The following is a 23,186-nucleotide window of genomic DNA, read 5'->3' as shown; positions in this document are numbered from 1 at the left end:
ACTGAGGAATTGAACCCAGGGCTTCATGCATGCTAGGCAAGCACTCTACCACTAAGCCACATTCCCAGCCCCCACCCCTCTCTGTCAGTGTGGGTCTTGAACTTGGGGCCTGGGCGCTCTCCCTAAGCTCTTTTGCTCAAGGCTGGTGCTCTACCACTTTGAGCCACAGCGCCACTTCCAGTTCTTGTGGTTAATTGGAGATAAGAGACTCACAGGGACTTTTCTGCCCAGGCTGGCTTTGAACTCCAATCTTCGGATCTCAGCCTCCTGAGTAGCTAGGATTATATGAGTCACGGGCGCCTGGCTAAGAGCACATTTGTTTTTGGACAGTGTCACCCCCTTCCCTTGCTCTCTCCCAGTTTTCCCCCTCACCTCACAGTTACACAGTTCATTTTTAACATCGTGTCCAGAGAGCAGCACTGCTGCATTTGCTCACCCTTTGTCCCTGTTTCTGTGCTCCCGTTGTCTTCCCAAGACAGACATGAACAAATAGAACAAAAAGGAAAGAAAATAAAAACAGCAAAAAAGAAAGAAGAAAAAGGGGCTGGGAATGTGGCTTAGTGGTAGAGTGCTTGCCTATCACTCACGAAGACCTGGGTTTGATTCCCCAGTACCACATAAACAGAAAAGGCCAGAAGTAGCTCTGTGGCTCAAATGGTAGAATGCTAGCCTTGAGCAAAAGAAGCTCAGGGACAGTGCTCAGGCCACAAGTTCAAGCCCCACAACTGGCAAAAAAGAAAAAGAAAAAGAAAAGAAAGAAGAAAGCAAAAACCCCATGCCCCATGTCATCCACACCTATTTACTAAGCCATTTTGTTACCAGGTACGGTCATAAGCACTAGGGATACGGAAAAAAAATAGCTAAAATGAAATAATAAATAAAAATAAAGGAGAGAAGACCTGTACATTTCATGATCATAGGCACGACTGCTATGGAGCCCCCAGTTCAGAAGTTCAAGACCTGTGGGAGTGAGGTGCCGGAGTCAGGAGATAGGTTATGCTGGTCACGCAGGAGCAGAGAGAGATGCTCTGGTCCCCAGTGTGGGGACGTGAGATTGGAATGTGGGAGCAGTGGGATTGCTGTCACCCTTCCCTGACCTGACAGGAGCGCTCCCGGTTACTGGAAGGCTCCATTTAGAACTGGGTCTGGTAGTTGTGAGCCCAACAGTAGGACAGCCCTGCCCTCTAGTGGCCACAGAGAGCAGTGCCACCACAGCGCCTCAGAAAAAAAAAAACAGAAGGGGAAATGTTTTTCATTCTGCAAGTTGACTCATTTCCCTACAGACATCCTGGAAGGAGTAGCATATAGGAATAAACAAAACTAATCACATCACCTTGATACTGAGGCTACTGGAGCCTCTGACCTGCTTTATACCTGGTTCCTTCACTTAATGAAGTATTTACAGAATCTTATCGGCGCCGGCTGGGAACAAAACAAAACAAAACAAAAATTCATTTGGTTCTGGCTTCCCTGGTTCTGTTCTTTAGCCTTAAATCTTCCTTCTAAGTCCTCCCCACATAGCCAGAGGTGCTCCAGGAAAATCCCTGTTGATAGCCACACGACTGTCCATTAAGGAATATCCCCAGTCGTTTGATCTCTTTTTTTTTTTTCCTCAAATTTTTATTATCAAACTGATGTACAGAGAGGTTACAGTATCATACGTTGGGCATTGGATACATTTCTTGTACTGTTTGTTGCCTTGTCCCTCATCGTTTGATCTCTTTTTCAACTTAGCTTTTTGTCTCTTTGCAGGAGGGGGCTGGAGCCCGCTGCGTGACCGCCACACGCCATCGGGAGAACTTTCCACGACTCGGTGCCCTCAGTCCTGGATGCCTGGAAGTTCCAGATTGCAAGTCAGGGCACCCACATTTCCTGCCAGGCCCCCACCATTCTAGGGGCTGGAGCCGAGCACAGAGGAGAGGCAGAGCCCTGCGCCCTCCTGGAGTTCAGCCCAGTACAAAGTGGTGGGACAGCATCACAAAAGAATTCTCGCCACACGGTCGCACGTGAAAGTGTCCAACAGAAGCCAGCTTCACAGAAGGTCTTCCCTGACCATGTCTCCTTGAAGCGAAGAACTCAAGGAGGGATCTGCCACCCGGGCAAGGGGAAGAGGAAGAGGAGGAAATCAACTGCACCTCTTCAGGGCAGTGAGGAGTAGACATGTTGGGAAGCCACTGTAGGGCTTACAGATCCCTCATAACAAATAGCACCAGTTAGAAAACTCTTGGAAATGGGGCTGGGAATATGGCCTAGTGGTAAAGTGCTTGTCTCGTATACATGAAGCCCTGGGTTTGATTCCCCAGCACCACATATATAGAAAAGGCCAGAAGTGGTGCTGTGGCTCAAGTGGCAGAGTGCTAGCCTTGAGCAAAAAGAAGCCAGGGACAGTGCTCAGGCCCTGAGTTCAAGGCCCAGGACTGGCAACAAAAACAATACCAAAAAAAAACAAACAAAAAACTCTTGGAAACCAGGTGCCAGCGGCTCACACCCGTAACTCTAGCTACCCAGAGGTTGAGATCTGAGAAATCCTGGTTCGAAGCCAGTCCAGGCAGACAAACCTGACTCTTATCTCCAAAAGCAGAGCTGTGGCTCAAGTGGTAACGCACCAGCCTTGAGTGAAAACAAAAAAGCTAAGGGACAGAACTCAGGCACTGAGTTCAAGCCCCAGTGCCAGCACAACACCAAAAACAAAAGAAAAAATACTGGAAGGGTTGCTGCATAAGACCAACACAAAGAAGCACTGTTTAGAAATTCACTGATCAAGAAATATGTAACACTTCCCTAAACAAAAATTTCTTGAGAGCCTGGAATAAGCAGAATGGAATGGCACAGTCTGTCTTTTAGTTTTTATTTTCTGAGTATTGGCTTTTGAACACAGGGTCTCACATTTCTTCAGCTGGCTCTCTTCCACTTGAGCCATACTTCCAGGCTAGCATTTTTCTGATTACTTTGGAGGTAAAGTCTTGTAGACCTGTTGACGATGGAGTCCGGCCTAATGCTTTTCCATTCTCCTAACATATGGTGCTGAGGACCCGGGAGAGGAGAAGCGCCAGGACTGAGTCCCCTCCACTGGAGGGCCCCTGCCTCCTCGCCTTCCTGCTACCTTCCTTCTCCTTCGGGAGCACGGAGCCCACCCAGATGCCTTTGGGCTAAACAGCTGCCTGAAACAACCTCACCCCCTTTGCCTCCTTAAACGGTGCAGGCCTCGTGGACGGCCACCCCGCATGGCTTGAGGTATTATTACAGCCCCCCCCCCCGTGTAAACCCAGAGAAGGCCTCCTCTCTCCCCTGTTCTCTCTCCTCCACCTGTCCCTGGACTCTCCAGGAAGAAGACTCTTCGCCTTTGACCAGCTCCACCCACCACCCAAAAGCCTTCAGGTAACCAGCGACGGTCCATGCCAGAGGCGCCCTTACCCAGACCTGGGGACCCCAGGAGTCCCCCTTTCTTTGCCTGTGGTGCCCCAGAGATTCTGGGAGCCTCGGGCTTTGCTGATCTCCCGACACCCTTTGATTAGGGCTTTTGGGGACACCCTCTCATAATTATTGGGATCCATCCATTTGCTTTTGCAAAGCCTCAGCCATGCCTGGAGCTGCAGATGGAGGCTCAGGCCTGTAAGCCTAGCTGTTAGGAAAATGGAGGAGGACGGAGAAGGAAAAGGCGGGAATCGATCCTCCACAGGCGAGGACTGTTTAATGAGGAACAGTGAGGGGCACGGACCTTCCCGCGGGTTTGGAGGTTGTGCTGCTGACTGGATTTTGGGGTGGGCTTATATAGGGCTTAACAAGGAAATAGAAAACAGAAAACGGGTTATGTTCCCAGGGTGATGTCTTTGACCAATCCCACAATGGAAGGCTCCACCTGGGAGGAGGGCTGTTATCCCTTGGGGACCAAGGGTGGCATCCTTGGCCCAGATTGGAACTGCCTGAGGACAGGCCTGTGATCAAGTCTGTTGTCTTGCTTGACCTTGGGAATAAGGCAGGAATCAAGTCTTCACTCAGGAGGCTGAGATCTGAGGATCCCAGTTCAAAGCCAGCCTGGGCAGGAAAGTCTGTGAGACTCTTATCTTTAAGTAACCACCAGAAAACCAGAAGTGGCGCTGTGGCTCAAGTGGTAGAGTGCTAGGCTTGAGCTGAAGAGCTCAGGGACAGCATCCAAGCCCAGAGTTCAAGACCCACAACCAACAAAAAAAGAGAAAAAAAAGGCTATCTAAGTCACGAGTGGCTCACGCTTGTAATCTTACCTACTCTGGAAGCTGGGCTCTGAGGATCCCAGTTCAAAGCCAGCTTGATGGGGATATGGCCCAGTGGCAAGAGTGCCTGCCTCATATACATGAGGCCCTGGGTTCAATTCCCCAGCACCACATATACAGAAAATGGCCAGAAGTGGCGCTGTGGCTCAAGTGGCAGAGTGCTAGCCTTGAGCAAAAGGAAACCAGGGACAGTGCTCAGGCCCTGAGTCCAAGGCCCATGACTGGCCAAAAAAAAAGCCAGCTTGAGCAGGAAAGTCTGCCAGACTCTTATTTCCAGTTAACTACCAGAAGACCGGAAGTAGCACTATGGCTCAAAGTGGTAGAGTGTTAGCCTTGAGCAAAGACCCCATGGTGACAAAAAATTTTTTTAAAAAGGTATCTAAGAGAAAGTAGCCAGTCAATCTCTGAAAAGTAATTGAAGGGGGGAATGAAGTGTTAAAAGTAAACCCCATTTTCAGGCAGCCGCGGTTTTGTTGTCTGAGCAAACCCAGGGCAAGCTTATTAGGGCCCAGCCGGTTGAGAACTCTAACCGTCTGGGAATGCTTAACTCTAACCACCCCTAGAATGCCTCAAACCCTGAGCCAATCAGATTTGTACCCGTAATCTTGCTTGCTTGAACACCTGATAGTTGTAACTTTGTTTTTTGCCTTTATAAGCCCTGTGTAATCGCAGCTCAGGGCTCCCTCCTAACCTCCGCTGTGTCGGTGGGTAGGACAAGGCCTGAGTTGCAGCTCGCTTGAATAAAGTCTTGCCTTGCTTTTGCATTTCGGAATGTCTGAGTCTCAGTGGTCTTCTTGGTAGTCGTTTCACGACTTGGCATAACATTTGGGGTTTCGTCCGGGATAGCCCCAGAGACCCCCGAGACCCCAGACTCCAAAGGGAAGAAAATAGCCCTGTTCATTTGTCTTGTCTTTAATGTATCTGTTTGTCTGTTTTGCTTTTGCTTATTTCTTGAAGGGGTTGTCGAAGCGGACGCGCTTACTTGGCAATCCTGGGGAGACTGGGGGATGCCCCAGACTCTCCACCCTTGAAGGGGGACCCCTGGAACCCCGCCTTCAACTTAAGTCCACTCCACTGCACCCTTGCAGGAGGTTGTGGGCCAACTTGGGAAATTTCCATCTCCAACTCGTAGCTTTTCTTGTTCTCAGGCTTGTGTGTTTTCTTCCTTTTGTATTGTTATAATTGTTTTGTTTTTTGTAGCCTTTTGGACTGAACATCTGATCAGAGCTATGGGTAACGTTCTATCATGGGAACCTCCATCTAGCCCCCTAGACTTGAGTATGATGCAAAATTAAGTTTAAATTTAAATTCAAATGGTCATCAAGTTCGGGCATTACCAAATGTTTTAAAAGAACAGGAACTATAGTTTTAAAAAAATGTTTAATTAAAAAAAATCAGAGCTAAGTGTCAGAAATTTGGATGTAAAGGTTTATCACTGTTTAAAAAAAAAAAAGCTTGGGTTTCTCAGTTCAAAGACCAATAGGAAAGGACAGGAAAAACCTGGGACGGGCCTGTGTGCCTATCCACAGGAGTGAGGGGTGATCTGGCAAAGGTGCAGCTTAGCCAGTCCACGTGCCCACAGCACAGGCCCTGGAGGGAATCCACGTGGTGGGACAGCCAGAAGGGGGTGTCCATTCATGGTGGAAGAGGACAAGCCGGCACCAAGACAGTTCATCAAGCTCTGAGGCGTAGGATGGAGATAGGCCGTTCGATAGGACAGGCCAGTGGAGGCCTCTCTTTCGTCTCTTTTGTTTTCACGTGAACTTTGGAAACCTGGTGGTAAAAATGAATGATTTGACTGGAATTTCTAAAACTGACCCTTGAGAGGTACTAAGAATAGGAAAAGTTTTTTAAATGGTTAGGAAGTTTATTGATGATTCGATTCCTGTGCTATTTTTGTAATTTGGAAACTAATGGGGATAGGAGTAAATTCTCACTAACTCTATGTATGTAGGAAGAAATGGGCCAATGTTTCTCACTAACTTATTGGAAAGCTGAATGGATAAGTATTTCTAATTCTATAATTGTAATTCTTGCATTAAGGAAAAATTGTCATTTGAGTTCAAAGGTCCTCATGCCATGCCGTAACTGGGACTGAAGAAAAAAAAAGAGGCTCTTTAGAAACAAGCAGCCCATAGGCAAAGGGCGGCACCTGGTTTCAGAATGCCTGTGAGCTTCAGTTTTTCCAATGCAGATAAAAGCTAAAGTGTTGTGTTAGTGTTAAAAAGGCTTTGGAAATCAAGAATACATTTCTAGATAAGAAATTTGGAAGTAAATGTGTCCTAAATAATTATTTCAAAGTGAGAAAAGGAGAATTGTGGCTACCAAAATGTTTAATTGCCATTCCAGCTTCTTTGTAAGTTTTTTGTAACAGTTTCCAGCAGGCCCACAGAGAAGCACAGGTGATTCCTACTAGTTTGTCAAGATCTAATACTGGCCCGTAATAAGTTCCAGGTAAGAGAGCATGCTTAAAAACTACTTCTGTGTGGACCACCTTGTTGCTTCTAATTGGAGTAAAGTGGCCTCTTGTAAGACTCACTGATCTGAAATCTGCGGTTCGAAGCCAGCCCGGGCAGAGAAAGGTCCCTGTGAGAGACTTGTCTCTAATCAGCCAGCAGAGTGCTGGGAACGGAGTGGTGTGGAGCTCAAAAGTGGTAGGGTGCTAGTCTTGAGCTGGAGAGCTGAGGGACAGCACTCAGGCCCTGAGTCCAAGTCGAAAGTCACTACTCCTGGGACAAAAGTGTTTGTTTGTTTGTTTTTTTGGCCAGTCCTGGGCCTTGGACTCAGGGCCTGAGCACTGTCCCTGGCTTCTTCCCGCTCAAGGCTAGCACTCTGCCACTTGAGCCACAGCGTCGCTTCTGGCCGTTCTCTGTATATGTGGTGCTGGGGAATCGAACCTAGGGCCTCGTGTATCTGAGGCAGGCACTCTTGCCACTAGGCTATATCCCCAGCCCCTCCTGGGACAAAAGTGATGGAGCATCCAGAGGCAGTAAGCCACTGCTTGGATGGCAGAGATGGTGTCAGATCCTAGAGTCACTCCTGTTTGGCCTTTCAAAAGTTAATCAAAGCCAGGAAGTCCTAGAATAGTTCGTAAGCATGCCTTTCCAATGCCCATGTCTGTCTACTGGGCAGGAACTTGCCAGTCATCTGTGATAGTGGGTAGTAAGGGTAAGTGTCAAATGAGAGGATAGTTTAAAATCCCAACCCCTCGCATCTACTCAAAGCCCTGACTGGCAGTGAGAATTTTAAGCTGATACATCTGTTCAGGAAAGAAAGCTTGTAGACCTGAGATTGTGTCCTTATTGAGATCTGTTAAAGGCCTGCAAAGGTAATGTAGGCATTTTTTAGGTCATCAGAGATCAGTTCCCTAGCCAGTCAGGAAAAAGCTTTCACAAACTAAGATGTTAAAAGGCTACACTGCGATAGCCCAAAAAGAAGTCTGTATAGTTGAAAGTTAAAATGTTGAATGTAATTTCCAGTTCGGAGTAAAGCTCCTAATGGACATCTGATCCTGCAGCCCCTTGGTAAAGTAGACTAAGGTTAAGGTTCCTGGCTAGGTAAGGTCAACGTCCCTGAGTCAGCATGAAGAAGTTATAGACGATGGATGATCTTCGCTCATCAGCCCCCCCTTTTAGGACCAAGGGACCAGAGTTGTTTTTGGGAAGATGAGGCAGGATAAACTAGAGGCATGGAAAACAGGGGTAACAATATATAGAGACTGCACTTGTAAGAAATGGTTACAGGCCAAGCCTTCTATGTTGGCTTAAAAAAAAATCCTAGCCTTATTGGAAATATCTGATTTAAACTTATTGCCCTGGCTCAATGGCCCAAGGGCCATTGATTGCCTAAAGCTGTCTTGACTTTCAGTGATGTGCCAGCCTGCAAAAGCTAGTGTGCTTAAGAAGGAACCAGGAAAATACTAGGAAATTTGACTAAAGTTAGGCTTTAGGTTAACTTAGGTTAAGCTTCTCTAACCAGTCTATGGAGAAAGTTGCAGGTAACTCAGAAGGTGTGACATTCTCCTGGAACCACTGGGAGCCACTGCTGCCTGACACCATGATCCCTGCCCATTGCATTTGAGTGAGGATCAAGGAGAGTCAACAGTCATCTGGAAGAATCTACATCTTCAGATCAGACTCTTATCATACGCAGCTGGTTTCTGCTGGAAAGTGCTTTGGATCTGCTAACTAGCTCTATTAAGAAAATTGGATATTGTAAGAAATTTCAAGTAGACTGGCCTGCTGCTAAATTCAAAGCATGTATGACAGGCTGGAGAATCACTTCCAGGCAATGCCTGGGGTGGAGGTATGTCCAAGAGTATTAAAATGTGTCCAGATGGATTAGGGTGTGACCTCAGAGAAGAGAGGGAGGTAACTGCCATCAGGTGTGCCAGGTACCAAGGTAACCCGACAGAGATTTAAACTGCCGGGGGCATCTTCATGGAGCCCTCCTGGGGGTGGATCTTGCAGATGCCACTGGCCAACCTTAGGCACTTGGAGGAACTGGAAACTGGAGAATCCACTCTAGAATAGTTGGCTCATGATATAGAATATAGACATAGAATATAGATGTAGAATATAGATATAGAATATAGATATAGAATAGTTGGCTTATGATAGTTGGCTCTGGTCTGGCTTCTTAGGAGCAGCAGTCCCATTGGAATGACCGTCGCCCCCTCTTTGTCTTCCCCAACAGCCTATGGGTGGAGTCACAGTAAATTGCCTTGATGTAGTTGAGATAAACTGGAAAATGTAGACAGTTTAAAACTCTAGCAGCAAAGAAGCCCCAGAAAATGTAAAGAGGAAGGTTAGTCTAGAAAGCCTTGGAGAAAGGGATAGAGAAATGGTTTCCTCTGGATAAGAAAGGGATTTAAAAATTGTCACAGAATGTTCCAGTAAGTCACTGATGGTGTGAGGAAGTAGAAGATGGTGTGACTGGGGATATGTTAAATTTTATAAGACACAGATTATAAAATTGTATAAGGAAAGGCTTTAGAGAGAGAAAACAAAAATGTTTCCTTTAGATTAAAAGGTTTTGGCATGTTAAAGGTGAGAAAGACAATCCCTAGAAAGTGAGTATGTAACAAATGGTATCAGTATGTCTTAAAATTAGAGCACATGGGTAAAGTTGGTATGTAATCAAATTGGCTATAATATAAATAGGGTCAGAATTGGGGCTTTGGTGTAAAACTATGTTTATCTGTACCTGAATCTACAGGGCTAAGGGACTTGTGTGATGTCATCTAAATGTTATTCCTAACTTGTAATCGCATTTGTTATGAGCTTTTATCCCCCCTCAGAGCCCTATAGCAAGTCCACCAAGAGATCGGGCTCAAGCTAAAGGCCCTTTATGAGACTGGACCTCCTCCTGAGCCACACCCGCTACCAACTGAGTAAAGCGCCACCACAACTTATGGTATTGCGGGCGCAATACCAATCTATCCCTACCGATTCTCAGTCAGAATCAAACTAATAAGCAAGGGGAACCACGATTGGGTCTCGAGTTACCTATCAGAAGGGGGGAATGAAGGGGGAATGAAGAAGTTGAAGTAAACCCCATTTTCAGGCAGCCCCCGTTTTGTTGTCTGAGCAAACCCAGGGCAAGCTTATTAGGGCCCAGCCAGTCAAGAACTCTAACCGCCTGGGAATGCTTAACTCTAACCGCCCCTAGAATGCCTCGAACCCTGAGGCAATCAGATTTGTACCCGTAATCTTGCTTGAACACCTGATGGCTGTAACTTTGTTTTTTGGCCTTTATAAACTCTGTGTAATCACAGCTCAGGGCTGTCTCCTAACCTCCGCTGTGTCGGTGGGTAGGACGAGGCCCGGGCCGCGGCCCCGCTTGAATAAAGTCTTGCCTTGCTTTTGCATTTCAGAATGTCTGAGTCTTGGTGGCCTTCTTGGTGGTCGTTTCGTGACTTGGCATAACAGTAATCTTACTAGAAAGTACTATAAAAATGGAGCAAATGAAGCAGTTTGGTACCAGTATGATAGATCAATAAAACACAATAGGTAGATCAGAAATGGATTCAAACACATGTGGAAATTGAGACTCTGCTAAAGTGACAGTGAGTCAGTGGAAATTGGGTCATCCAGGAAAGGGTGGGAAAGGCACCATTAAGAAAACAACTGGGTGTGGACCCCAACCTTTCTTTTTTACATTAGAATAAAGTGTAGGTGGATCAGAAGTATAAAAGCAAAAATGGATTCATAAAAGCAGGCAAGAAGGGATGAATATATTAACAGGAGTCAAAAGTGTAGCACTCCCTCGTGACAAAAATACAGATGAAAATATTTGCAACAATATGAGCGACATTGTTCCTTGGCTACAAAGAATGGCTAGAACCTGGCGCTGGTGACTCATGTCTTTAATCCTAGCTACTCAAGAGACAGATCTGAGGATCACAGTTGGAAGCTAGCCAGGGCAGAAAAGTCTATAAGACCCTTATCTCCAATTAATCACTAAAGGGCTGGGGGCTGGGAATGTGGCTTAGAGGTAGAGAGCTTGCCTAGCATGCATGAAGCCCTGGGTTCTGTTCCTCAGCACCACATACACAGAAAAAGCTGGGAGTGGCCCTGTGGGTAAAGTGCTAGCCTTAAGCACAGAGAGGCTCAGGGACAGAGCCCAGGCCTTGAGTGCCAGCCCTAGGACTGGCACACAAAACAAAAACTGGAATGGAGGTGTGGCCTTTGGAAATCCACAAGCCATAAAGAATGAATGGCACAGTGCAGAGTAGAGAAGGATCCAGGTGGATTACAGTCACATCCAAAGCTCATCTTTGCTCTTGACGTAAAATACAAATGAGAACAAGACACTAGTCCACTGAAGGATGGAAGATGCGAAGGATTGACAGAACCAAGGCAGCATCAGGAAGGGGGGCGGAGGATTCCTGAGGAACCAGGGCTGGTAAAGCCACCGAGAGCTGCAACTTGGCAAACGCCACCCACACGTGAATTGCATGTGCCAAGTTAAGCCACTTGGAGGGGTCGATTTCTCCGCAGCCTTGGAAACAAGGAGGTAATGGTGATTTGCTGAAGCTCCCGGGGGGCTGCTGAAGACATGCAAGGTGCCGAAGGCTGGGCTGGGCTTTTGAAAGGTTACATGCACACACATAATCATACATCCATATGCAGTCACACACACATATCCGCACTTATTTATATGCTTTGTGTAAAACAGAAAGGATACAGGGAAGCTTGGCCTCGGAGCTGCTGACTGGGGGTGCAGGGCTGAGGGGCCACCCCGCTTTGAGTGGGAGAACGCTGGCTGGAAATGGTGCCTAAACCCAGTGCCGTTACTGCCGCTGTGTGCGTCCTGCATCCCAGATGCTGGGGCGGTGTGGCCTGAAGGGGCCCTGAGGGGACAGGTGCCATCCCGGATGGTGACAGTGAGGCCTGGAAAGAGCAGAACATTCCAAACAGGAAGAAGCCCGGACAGCAGCCGCCGTGGCCCGTCCCCTCTCCTGCCCATGACAAACGTGGTGCCGCAGGAGCTCAGGGCAGAGACGCCCGTCATGCTGAACCGGGGTGACGGAGCGTGGGGCATCTCAGACGTGGAGACAGAGCCGGGCCAGCCCTGCTCGCCCCCCCTCACCCCCACCTCGCCCCCCCCCTCGCCCCTCACCGACAGCCACGCAGGGAGAAGCTTCCTGCTTGTGGCTGGGTGAGTATTTCAGTGGGGAACACATAGCCGTCACAGCTGTCACCCTCCAGATCCAAACAGGTGAGGAGGACAGGGCTCCCCAACAAGTATCGCCAGCACCCCCTCTCCCAGGCACACCTCCCCGCCCCCCTGCTCAGCGGGAAACACTGACCGGGCCCAGGAGCTCCGGGAGGCAACGCGCCCCCTCCTCTCCTTCCTCTCCTGTGCCGTCGAGGGCCCCACACTGAATGGGCCGGAGCCCCAGGCGTGGCCCAGAGCCAGCGGGGGTCAGCGCGGCTTCTCAGGGGAGGCGGCCATCTATCTGTGTTGGGCCTGGACACCTGAAGGACAGGGAGCTGCCCCAAAGAAAGCGGGCGGAAGCGAGCAGGGCTGCCCAGGGCTGGGGAGGGCCCTGCGGGGCTGGCGGGGAAGCAGCCTGTGTGACACGAGTGGCATGCTCCTCCATGTGGCAGTTCCAGTCCCCACGGTCACCTCGTGGCCTCTTCTCCCCAGGCCCCGTGGCGCTTCCTCCATGAGCCGAGGCTCCCACGGGCTGCAGGGCCACCTCAGCTTGTGGGGGAGCTTGAAAGGACGGTGACCTCCACCACAGCACCCTCCGGGGTGCTTACCAAGTATTTGTTGAGAGAGAGAAAAAATAGGAACGGTGGTGGTCACACAGCACGGCACCGATCGCAGGGCCCCGTCCCTGTGTCCTGGTACACAGTACCCACCCGGGACCTAGACACAGAGGCCCGAACAGCCGTGGAGACCCGAGGCTCCCGGGCTCGCCTGGCTGCTGCGCCTCTTGGGGGAGGGGCGGTTCCCCCCAGCGAGAAGCCAGGCCTGTCTCCCCACTCCACTCCTACAGCCTGAGGGCGTCTCCCGCACCCCCTCACCCCTGCACTGCCTGCCTAGGGAACGGCCATCCCGATACCACACCGGAGGAGTTGTGTCTCTTTGGCCCTAGAGTGCCCACCAGGGCCCTGGAGGAGAGTGACGGCCAGCTCCTCCGACGGCACGTGGCTGCCTCTGTCAGCCTGTCATTCCGCCGCTCAAATCCCACACCGTGAGTGGAAAGAGGCATGCGGTGTCTTTCATCTTCCCTAGAAACCTGGATACTGAAAGATACTGCCGAGAACTTTTAATCACTTGGGGAGAAGCCGACACGTACACTAAAGAGGCGATCATGAAAGATATCATAAGATGAATAGGGGAAAATACAGAAGCACACACAGAAAGGTTCAAATCTTATGCCCTTTCCCTGGCAATTTATCCTAATGAAATACTCCACAAGATGCAGGCACTGGTGTTTCGTGCTTATAATCCTAGCTACTCAGGAGGTTGAGATCTAAGGATCATGGTTTAAAGTTGGCCCGGACAGACTAATCCAAGAGACCCTATCTACAATTAAGCAGCAAAAAGCTTGAAGTGGATGTGTGGCTCAAGTGGGAGAGTGCCAGCCTTGAGCAAAAAAGCTAAGGGAAGCCAGGCACTGATGGCTCACGCTTCTAATCCTAGCTCCTCAGGAGGCTGTGATCTTAGGATCTCAGTTCGAAGCCAGCCCAGGCAGGAAAATCTGTGATACTCGTATCTCCAATTAATCACAGAAAAAGCTGGAAGTGGGTGCTGTGCCTTAAGTCGTAGAGTGCTAGCCTTGCAGCACCAGATCATGAGTTCAAGCCCCAGAACTGGCAAAAAACAAAAAGCTCAGGGAGAGCATGAGGCCATGAGTTCAAACCCCAGTACTAGTACAAAAATTTTAAAAAGAAAGAAAAGGCCAGACACTGGTGGCTCACGCCTGTAATCCTTAGCTACTCAGAAGGCTGAGAACTGAGGATTGCGGTTCAAAGCCAGCCTGGGAAGGAGAGTTGGCGACTCTCATCTCCGATTAACCACCAGAAAACCAGAAGTGGCGCTGTGGCTCAAGTGGTAGAGCACTAGCCTTGAGCAAAAGAAGCTCATAGACAGTGCCCAGGCCCTGGGCTCAAGCCCCACAGAAGACAAACAAAGCAACAACAACAACATCAAAACCAGGCCAGATCAAAAAGGACAATTCAACAAGGGAGGAGAGGGGAGGAGAGGCCGTGCACACACTGCCCGCTGCCCTGGGCTGGTCTCGAGAACCGGCCCATCAGGCTCAAAAAAATGAGTCCTGTGGAAGAACTGGCAGAAAATGCAGTCTGACAGGAAAGGAACTCACGAAACAGTGTCCGCTGGGCCTCCCTCTGTGGCCTGGAGGATCTGCCCGGGAACATAGGCGTGGGGCGGCGGAGGTCACTCCGCGGGCACTCCCAGGCCTGGGCAGCCTGTCCTGTGAATTTGACCTTGCCTGGAAATAAGGTCTTTGAACAAGTAATGGAGGTAAGATGAGGCAAATAGAGTGGGCCCTGCAAGGTCCACCCCTGGGAGGGCTCCATGCAGAGCCCCCCCCCCCCCACCTGTGTAAGTCTCCGCCCAGTACCTGCGTTACCTAGGTAACTGGCATACTTGGAGGCAGCCACCTCCCCTCACCTGGCCACGCCCTCCCCCCGCAAGATAAGGCTTGGCCCAGCTGAGAGTCAGCCCTTCTCGCTGGCCTAGATCATCTCAGGGACAAGCCAGAAGTTCAGGAATAAACTTTTCTCTCCTGCCTGAATACTGAGTGCTGTTCTCCTTCACCGGCTACCTACTTTAATAACCTTGCATAAGGTACCAAAACTAGAGCCCTCCCTGGGGTGGATCTTACAGGCCTTAAGATAGATAATATGGGGGCTGGGAATATGGCCTAGTGGCAAGAGTGCTTGCCTTATATACATGAAGCCCTGGGTTCAATTCCTCAGCACCATATATGTAGAAAACAGCCAGAAATGGTGCTGTGGCTCAAGTGGTAGAGTGCTAGCCTTGAGCAAAAAGAATACAGGGACGGTGCTCAGGCTCTGAGTCCCAGCCCCAGGACTGGTTTAAAAAAAAAAAAAAAAACAAGATAGATAGCATGATGTCTTGCTTTTTTGTCCCCTCCCCCCTTGGGGCCTGGGCACTGTCCCTGAGCCTCTTTGTGCTCAAGGCCAGCGGTCTACTACTTGAGCCACAGCACAACTTCCAGCTTTTTCTGAGCAGTATATTCGAGTAAGAGTCTCACAGCCTTTCCTGCCTGGGCTGGCTTCAAACTGCAAGGATCAGATCTCAGCCTCCTGAGTAGCTAAGGATTACAGACTTGAGCCACCAGCGCCTGGCTTATGATGGTGTCCTTTAAAGAGAAGGAAATGTGGACCCAGGTAGACATAGAAGAAAGATGGTCATGACCTTAATTTTGGCTTTTTTCCCCCTCTCTCGGTGTATTTTGGGGTTTGAACTCAGTGCCAGGGTGCCGTTCCTTTGCTTTACATTCAAGACTCACACTCTACCACTTGAGCCACGGCTCCACTTCTGGCTTTTTGCTGGTTAACTGGAGATGAGAGTCTGATGAACCTTCCTGCTTGGACTGGCTTCAAACTATGATCTTCAGATCTCCCATAGCTAGGCAGGTGTAAACCACAGGGACTTTCCGTGGATTTGGTTTTTCTTTTTTGTTGTTTTATTTGATCTTTTTGAATGTCTAAGCTTCTAGAACTGTGGAACAATAAATATCTGCTGTCTTCACCCAGATTCCTAATCCTTCGTTACAGCCACCCTAGGAATCATACACTGTTGAGGGGAGTCAGACTGACTCCCTCTCAGATTAGTTAAAGAGAGCAGAAGCTGACCCCATCTTCACTAAGATCTCCCCCACCCCTGAGCTTCAGGTTTGAGGGCCGCCCTGTCTGCTCAGAATCCAGGGAAAGTCCGCTTGAGGTGACAAGAAACGGCTTGACCACCTGTGTTGTGGAACGTTCAAGGTTAACAATAGCCCCACCCCCACCCCCACCCCATGAGCAAGCGTATCAGCCTGCATTGTGTGGGGCCCGCCAATTCTAACTAAAATGATAGGTTAGTTCAAACAGATACTATGTGGCAGGCTGTAACTCCATTGGCCACCTGCGCGTGGCCTGGCATGACTGTGTTTTTTTTCCTTTTTAAACCCCTGCTTGAGTGGCCTTGTGGTCGCAGTTTCAGCTGCATCTCTGGCTGGTCAGTTGGCTTTTTGCTTCCCCACTAAATCCATCTTTTTACTTGAGACTGTCTCTGAGTGGTGGACTCTTGGAAGGGTGTGCAATCTCCTCCCTCGAACCAAGTCAGCCTCCAGAGCCAGCACCAACCTGAGCAGACTCAAGAAGAGCAGGAGACCGCAACTCCTGGCTGTTGGGCCTCTTGTACTGGGAGTGTGTGTGGGGGGGGGAGGGGGGAACAGCCACACCCAACCCATGCTAGACAGCCAGAGGCTTTGTCCCTGGAACTTGATGTGGGGACAGAGACTGAGCCAGCCTGTGTCATGTGGGGAACTAATGGGTAGTCAGGGCTGGCCCAGGAGACCCCCAGGGTTGGCCAGCAAGGGCCAGGGTGATGCAGTGAGCAGAAGCAAGACCCACAGAAGGTCAGGGCCAGTGCATTCCGCCCAGGAAGGGAGGAAGGCCAACCTAGGAAACACATGGAGTGCTCTAAGTTGCATTTTCTACCATGGTCACTTCCCCAGAGGCCTGGGACTTGGTAATCTGTTGCCTGCTCTGCCTTTTGCAGCCAGACTCTGTGAAAGACCCCTTGTCATTCTTAGTCTTCTTGTTTTCCTTTGTTTTCAGGGGAGGTGGACTCTGGGCCTCAAGCCAAACGAGTAGCACAAGGCAGGCTCATAAGGACAGCAGGGAAGACTCAACCCCAACAGCTCCTCAGAGAACCTTGTCCATCCAAGGTGGCCCAGCTGCCTCCACAGCTGGGGAGGGGTGGGGCGGGTGGAGGGGGAGTAGCTGTGCACTGGCTCCACTGTGATGAAATGGGTCGCTACCACAGTGATGGCCCTCAACAAGTGAGAACTCACATGTACTGAACGCTTGATAACCCGGGCGTGTCTACGCATCTGTGTGTGTGTGTGTGTGTGTGTGTGTGTGTGTGTGTGTGTGTGTGTTGGTCCTGGGACTTGAACTCAGGGCCTGGGCACTGTCCCTGAGTTCTTTTGCTCAAGGCTGCATGCTCTTCTACTTGAGCCATACAGCTCCACTTCTGGCTCTTTAGTGGTTAACTGGAGATAAGAATCTCATGGATTTTTCTGTGCAGACTGGCTGCAAATCACAATCCTCATATCTCAGCCTGCTGAATAGCTAGAATAAGAGGTGTGAGACACTGGCACCCAGCACCAGATCTTTTTTTTTTTTTTTAAATATATGTGTTGGTACCGGGGCTTGAACTCAGAGCCCGTCACTTGGTTCCCCTTCTCTCTTCTTCCCCTAGCCGCTGACCACACCTTCACTTCCACTTTTTGCTGGTTAATTGGAGATAGTAGTCTCCCAATTTGTCTGTCCCTTTGAATCTTGATGCTCAGGTCTCAGCTTTCTGAGTAGCTAGGATTACAGGCAGGAGTCACCTGGCTTGACCTGGGCTCCTTCATGTGTGCCCGCTGTATCCTTCCAGCCTGCCCTTCCTCCTCCTACGCCCACCTGACACTACTGGACCGGACCAGTGGACCAGGCATCATAGCCCTGGGACTCCATGCAGGTGGGGATGCAGAAGATTGTGCAGTCTCCCTGAGGCTAACTTACTCGAGTGGGTCCCGAGCCCAATAGCATTGGCACCTGTGGCGCTCATGTTAAAACGATCAGGTACCAGCCCTGGCTGCTGCCCCTTTAGAGCATGCAATCTCGGCAGGCAGGGGGCTCACTCTGCAGCAGCAGCCCCCACCAGGGAAGGTAGGCGGAAGAGGAGCAGCCACGGCTGGGGAAAGGTGACGGAGAACACCAGACCACTGAGAAGGAACAAGGAGCTGGTGCTGGTGCAGATGCCTGAGGGAGGTGGGCAGCTAACCTGGAGTGCACACAGGTTCTGAAGTTGATGTGTTCATGCTGTGTCCTCTGAAAACACAGGCAGGGTGTGTGTCCATCTGTAAAATGGAATAATAGTTCCTAATATGAGGGTCTAGAAGGCTAAGTGAAGGATCCAGAAAGAGTTCTGTTACCCAATGAACACTCAACCACTTTGAGCCATATTGCCAGTTTTCTGGTGGTTCATGGAAGATAGCAGTCTCCTACAGACTTTCCTGCTGGGGCTGGCTTGGAACCATGATTGTTAGTTCTCAATCTCCTGAGTAATTAGGATTACAGGTGTGAGCCACCAGTGCCCGGGTGCAACGTACATTTTCGGATCCTTACACGGCCACTCTTCCAACACCCATAGCTCCCCAGAATTCCACACAGTAACTCTACTGGGTGCTTCTGCACTGACTCTGGTGAACTTGGCCTCCCTCCTGGCCCATTCCTGGAACTCGTTTGTTGCTCTCCCTCCTCTGCTTATCCAGAGACCTACCAGTTGACCCTGTTGAGCTCCTGGAGTGAGCAACTGCTCCTGCTGCCTCCTGGCCATGCTTATGACAGCACAGGCTCCCTCCAAATGAGCCACCATCATGGTCTTCTAGGCTCCAGAACTGTGAACTCATCAAACTTCTTTCCAAGTTATCCAGTCTCAAGTGTTCCACTATACCAAAAATCCAGCTAAAACACCCCCCCGCCACCATTCAGTTGATCAAACCAAGGCCCAAGCTTGTTTCTTTCTGGAGAACCCCACAGTAGAATCACACTGTCAGCCCACCTCTCAGAGGAAATCGGGCAAATGTCAGACACCAACCAAACCATCCATCTATTTTTGCTCTACTTAAGTCTCATTTCTGGAAATCTACTTTCAAGGGCAAGAAACGATTTATTTTTTACAAAATATTGGGGAAAGCCAAGACATAAAGATATTTATTGAAGCTCTATTTGTAGCTAAAAGTAAAATATATATATATTAACAAACATTTAACAAGAAAATGCCATGCAATCATTTGAAAAAATAAAAGGCTTCTACATCAACACTGAAAAATATTGAGAAACAGTAGGGTAAAAGTAAAATACACACTTAACAACTGTAGGATATAAAAGAAAGGGGGGGGAGAAAAAGTGCCATGAAAATGCCCATTAGTCTAGTTGAGTTTTCCCCTTTTTCTCGCTTTCCCCACATGCCGCCTTTGCCGCCTGCATTGCATTGTGGTCGTCCTGCCCTAACCCCAGGAGCCTGGGGGAGGAGCGTCCTGGAGCAGCCCTTTCCCTAGAGATGAGCTGCACCGAACTGGTCCCAGTCCTTCCATGCACTGGGATGGTCCCTTTAGCCGGATGCGGACGGGGAGCTAGGGCCTTCAGACATGGTGGAGCCCGGAGTGCGGAAGCACGACAGGATGGAAGGCACTGGCCACTTGCAAGACAGATCTGAGATGAGCCAAGCAGCCAGGAAGGCCAAGCACCGCCCTGGCCCCCAGTGGCTGGGAAGCCTCTTGCCCTGGCGAGGATTTCTCCTCCTGCAGGAGTCCCCTGCACTGTGGGTCAGGGCTCTGCAAGGCCTGGCTGGCCCTCTCCAGAGCTGAAACTGGCCTCCTTCCCTCACACTGTCCAGGACGCTCATCGTTGTCACCTCAAGGTGAACTGCTCCTTGCAGAGTCCCTCCCCAAGCTCTCTACACATAGGTGCTGGCAAAGCTGGAAGGGGACCTGGGCTCATGGACAAGTCCTCCAGAGCCACCTGACCCAGACACGGTCTTCTTGCTCTGTAATCCAAGTACCTGTTACTTCCTCTGGGGCCAATATGGCTTTCCAGCCACCTGGTGTCACTCTAATCTGAGAGCTCAGGTCAGGCTCTCTGCCCCGCACGGGGTCATGGGAGGGAGGGGCCAATCCCTGCCTGTCCCCTCCCTGGCTCCTCTCCACTTAGGTGTCAGCTCTTGGGAGCAGTCATGTCACAGGAAAGGAGGCGCAGGACAAAAGGACATTATTACGGTGCTTTTTCCATTTTTTCTTTTTGCACAAAAACAGTCCATTTATTCAAGTGTTCTCCAGCACAAGTACATTAGAAAGGAGCTTTATTATATTCTTCTGGGCACAAAAAGAAAATGTGGTGAAAGCGGAACTGACAGACTTTCTACATCTGCTGTACGCATTGACCTCTTTTAATTATTTCATAAACAGCTATGTCACGAGCATCACGGACACAGAGATACAATAGAACACCAGGCAGCAGGGCAGGACCATGGGGGGGGCCCCCATGAGCCTCTCCTGGCTGTCCCAGAACCAGACTGTGAAATGTACATTATTATTGTCAATAAATAGAGAAGCAAAACCCTAAAAAAATACAGTGGTGAAGGAAGCTGGAACCAGGGGGGAAAAAAAAAGAAAAGAAAAGGGGGGGGGGCGGGGTTTGGGAAGATACACAAGAGAAAGGAAACGGGGCTGGAGTCTCGAAGGTCCTGCATTTATCTGCGTGGAATGTGGAATAAACGTGCTCTGCCCCCGGGGTCAAAGCGAAATCGTCTGTAACAGGAAAAGTTATTACCAAATCAGCTACAGAGTTTATTCTTCAGTATGAATACATGATTTCCCACAAATAAGTAAGCACCCGCTACTTCAATGCCTCAGCTAAAACACGTGAAATCGCTCACTTAGTTTTCAAGTACAAAGTTAAAATGCCTTTTTAATAATAATATATCAGAGTAAAATAATAGTCTCTTTTAAACTCCACTACAAGAAAACAAAACAAACAGTCATTGTCCAGACAGCAGACTTAATTTAACAATATATATTTTTAATAAAATGTTTTAGCACCTTGTTGAGTCACCTCCTCCCTCTGCATATTCTAAAGAATTTCAGCATTTTGTTGTTGTTGTTGTCTGTGGAATTCTAGGACTGGGGACCAAATCAGACTGGGACGTGAACAGGCCCGTCCTCTGCTCATGTTCTCAGGCACAGGCTGGAGACTGCGCTCTCGGGGTTTGGAGAAGCACCTCTGTGCCCTCGGATGGAGCAGATCCCTAGAGCTTTCCAGTCACTGGAATTTGAGGGAGCTGAGGCCCTCTGGGGAAGTTAGCACGAAGCTTTCCATCCTTTTCCTCCCTATCAACCTGTGTGTCAGCACTGCACTGCCTACAGCCAGGGACAGATCTGAAAACCCCACAAGCATGAGGTCCTCACTTCTCAACACCTAAGACAACAGTGAGGGCCCCGGCGTTCCTCCCAGGCCCTCCAGCCCCAGCAGAAGGGGGCCAGGGCAGCCTCCGCCTCCTAGCTAACTGGGCAAGGAGTGGCCAGCGGGCCCCTAGCTCCAGCCTTCCTTCACAGCCGCCCTTTCCATTACAGAAGGCGGCTCCCTGCCTCAGCAGACCAGAAATGACAGATGACAACCGGGATGGACCCAGCTCCAGGATCAAAACATAGACCTGGCCTGGAACTTCAGCTCTGCTGTTCCCCAGGCCCAAGCAAGCAAGCAAGCCGCCGTCAGGGCTGGGCTGGTGGGATCCCTACAAAGTGACTTCAAAAGACACTAGTGCCACAGGAATTCTGCACCCCACTCAACCACGGCGGTAATGCAAGATCCACTCCTACATCCTTAGGTAATCCAAAACCACAGCCAGCCATCGCAACTGTCCTGCAACGACATCTCTCGAGCCACGCAAGCGTTCCCTCCCTGCTCCTCGGCAGACTCCTGGTGGGCTGGAGAGCAGTGATTCTCCCAGAGCTCGGCCCAGCACCGGAGAGCCGTCCCTCATCGGACCCCAGGCCCTGTCCGCCTCTCCTCCTGCTCCAACACCGGTCCAGCCCCCACCAGCGCCGCCTGCTACCGCCAACCGGGCTCGCATTGATATCGGAGGTCCCAGATGCTTTGGGGGAGAGTCTGCTTTCTAACATGTCCTGCTGCAAGGAGGCTCTGGAGGCCTGAGGAACACTCCCCCTGACCGCCCCCTGCCGGCTCCCCGGCCTCCTGGCAGCCCCTTGGGACAGGGTTAGCACCAGCCTGCGTGAGGTCCTGCCAGGATCCTCAGGCAGGAGGCCAAGGCTCAAGAAAGACCCTGGCACTAGCACCCAGCGGCCTCCCCCAGGCAAGGGCCACGATCTCTTTGGCACCATGCTCTACGTGGCACCTCCAGCGGGGAGGCTGTCACCCTCAGTACCCAGCACCCGGGTTCCAGTGGGGAAAGGAGCCTGCTGTTCCGGAAGGAAAGCCCAGGGGACACCCTCTGGGGCTCCCCCGCAAGGCCTGATGGGTTTCTCTACTGCACCACCTCTGCCCTCCACCTCCTCCACCAGCTCACAGACCTCTGCCACATCTGCCCAGGCTCCCTTGAGGGCACCTAGCACCTGTTCCCCAAGTCGCTTACAGAGGCGGAAGAGGATGAAGAGCATCTCTGCTTGGCAAAGCTTCCCTACATGCTACCAAGCTCTCCCGGGAAACCAGGCCCAGGCTGGGCTGGAAGAAAGCCATGGGTGACGCCTGACCCTTGGCCTATGGTCCATTCTGGGGCCTTGTCAGATCACTAAAGTGGAGCTATAAAGGTGCCCGAGGCCTCTGCGCCCAGCCCTCAACTCCCAGCAAGCTACCCCACCCATACAGGTTCTTTGGGCGTGCCACACCCCAGCTACCCCCATGGGGAGCACCAGGCCCAGCTCCCCTGGAGCAAGGACCATTGGGAAAGGCGGACGGAGCCTTCACATCAGCTGGGGACAGAGGCTGGGAGGGCCATCAGCGCTGGACGAGAAAGGCCCACTGAGACTGTCCTGACACTGGGAAGACATTGGCATTGGCCAGTGAGGGAGGGAGCACCTTGGACTGCCTTGGGCAGCCCCCCTCCCCCAGCCCTCCAGAATGGTGCTGGTGGACTCCAGGCCAGAATGGAGCCTGCTGGAGTGAGGAGGGGATGAGCGAGCATTCAGCACAGGGACTTCCATGAGGGCGGGCGGGGAGGAGGGCGCCCCACGCTGGGGGTCTTAACCATTCCTTCCTCGAGGGAAAAGCCTAGGACTTCACACCCCACAGAGGGCAAGCCCCAGCTGAGAGCCTACTCCTGAGCAATGAGCAAGGAGTTCAAAGCCTTGTTTTCAGAGTCACTAATGATGATTTTGCTTTATTCAAAAGGTGAGATTCACTGTCCCATTTTGAAATTTTTGTTTTTCTCTAACAGAAGCCCCACAAGACAGACAGCGGATGTCAATTTGATTTGGGTCAGGGAGAATAGGTAGGGGGAGTGAGGCTGACTCACTCCGGTGCCTGGAGCTGGAGTCGCAGGTCAGTATCACAGGTAACTAACAGAAGAGTCTTTGACATCACCAGGGGCAAAGGGACAGAACACAACCTGCTAGAGGAAGCACCTGCTTGGACCAAACCTCCTCTTCCTGCCTTC

This window comes from Perognathus longimembris, chromosome 8, assembly GCF_023159225.1.
Source record: "Perognathus longimembris pacificus isolate PPM17 chromosome 8, ASM2315922v1, whole genome shotgun sequence".
Classification (NCBI taxonomy): Eukaryota; Metazoa; Chordata; class Mammalia; order Rodentia; family Heteromyidae; genus Perognathus; species Perognathus longimembris.
Note: the sequence above shows the minus strand (reverse complement) of the source record.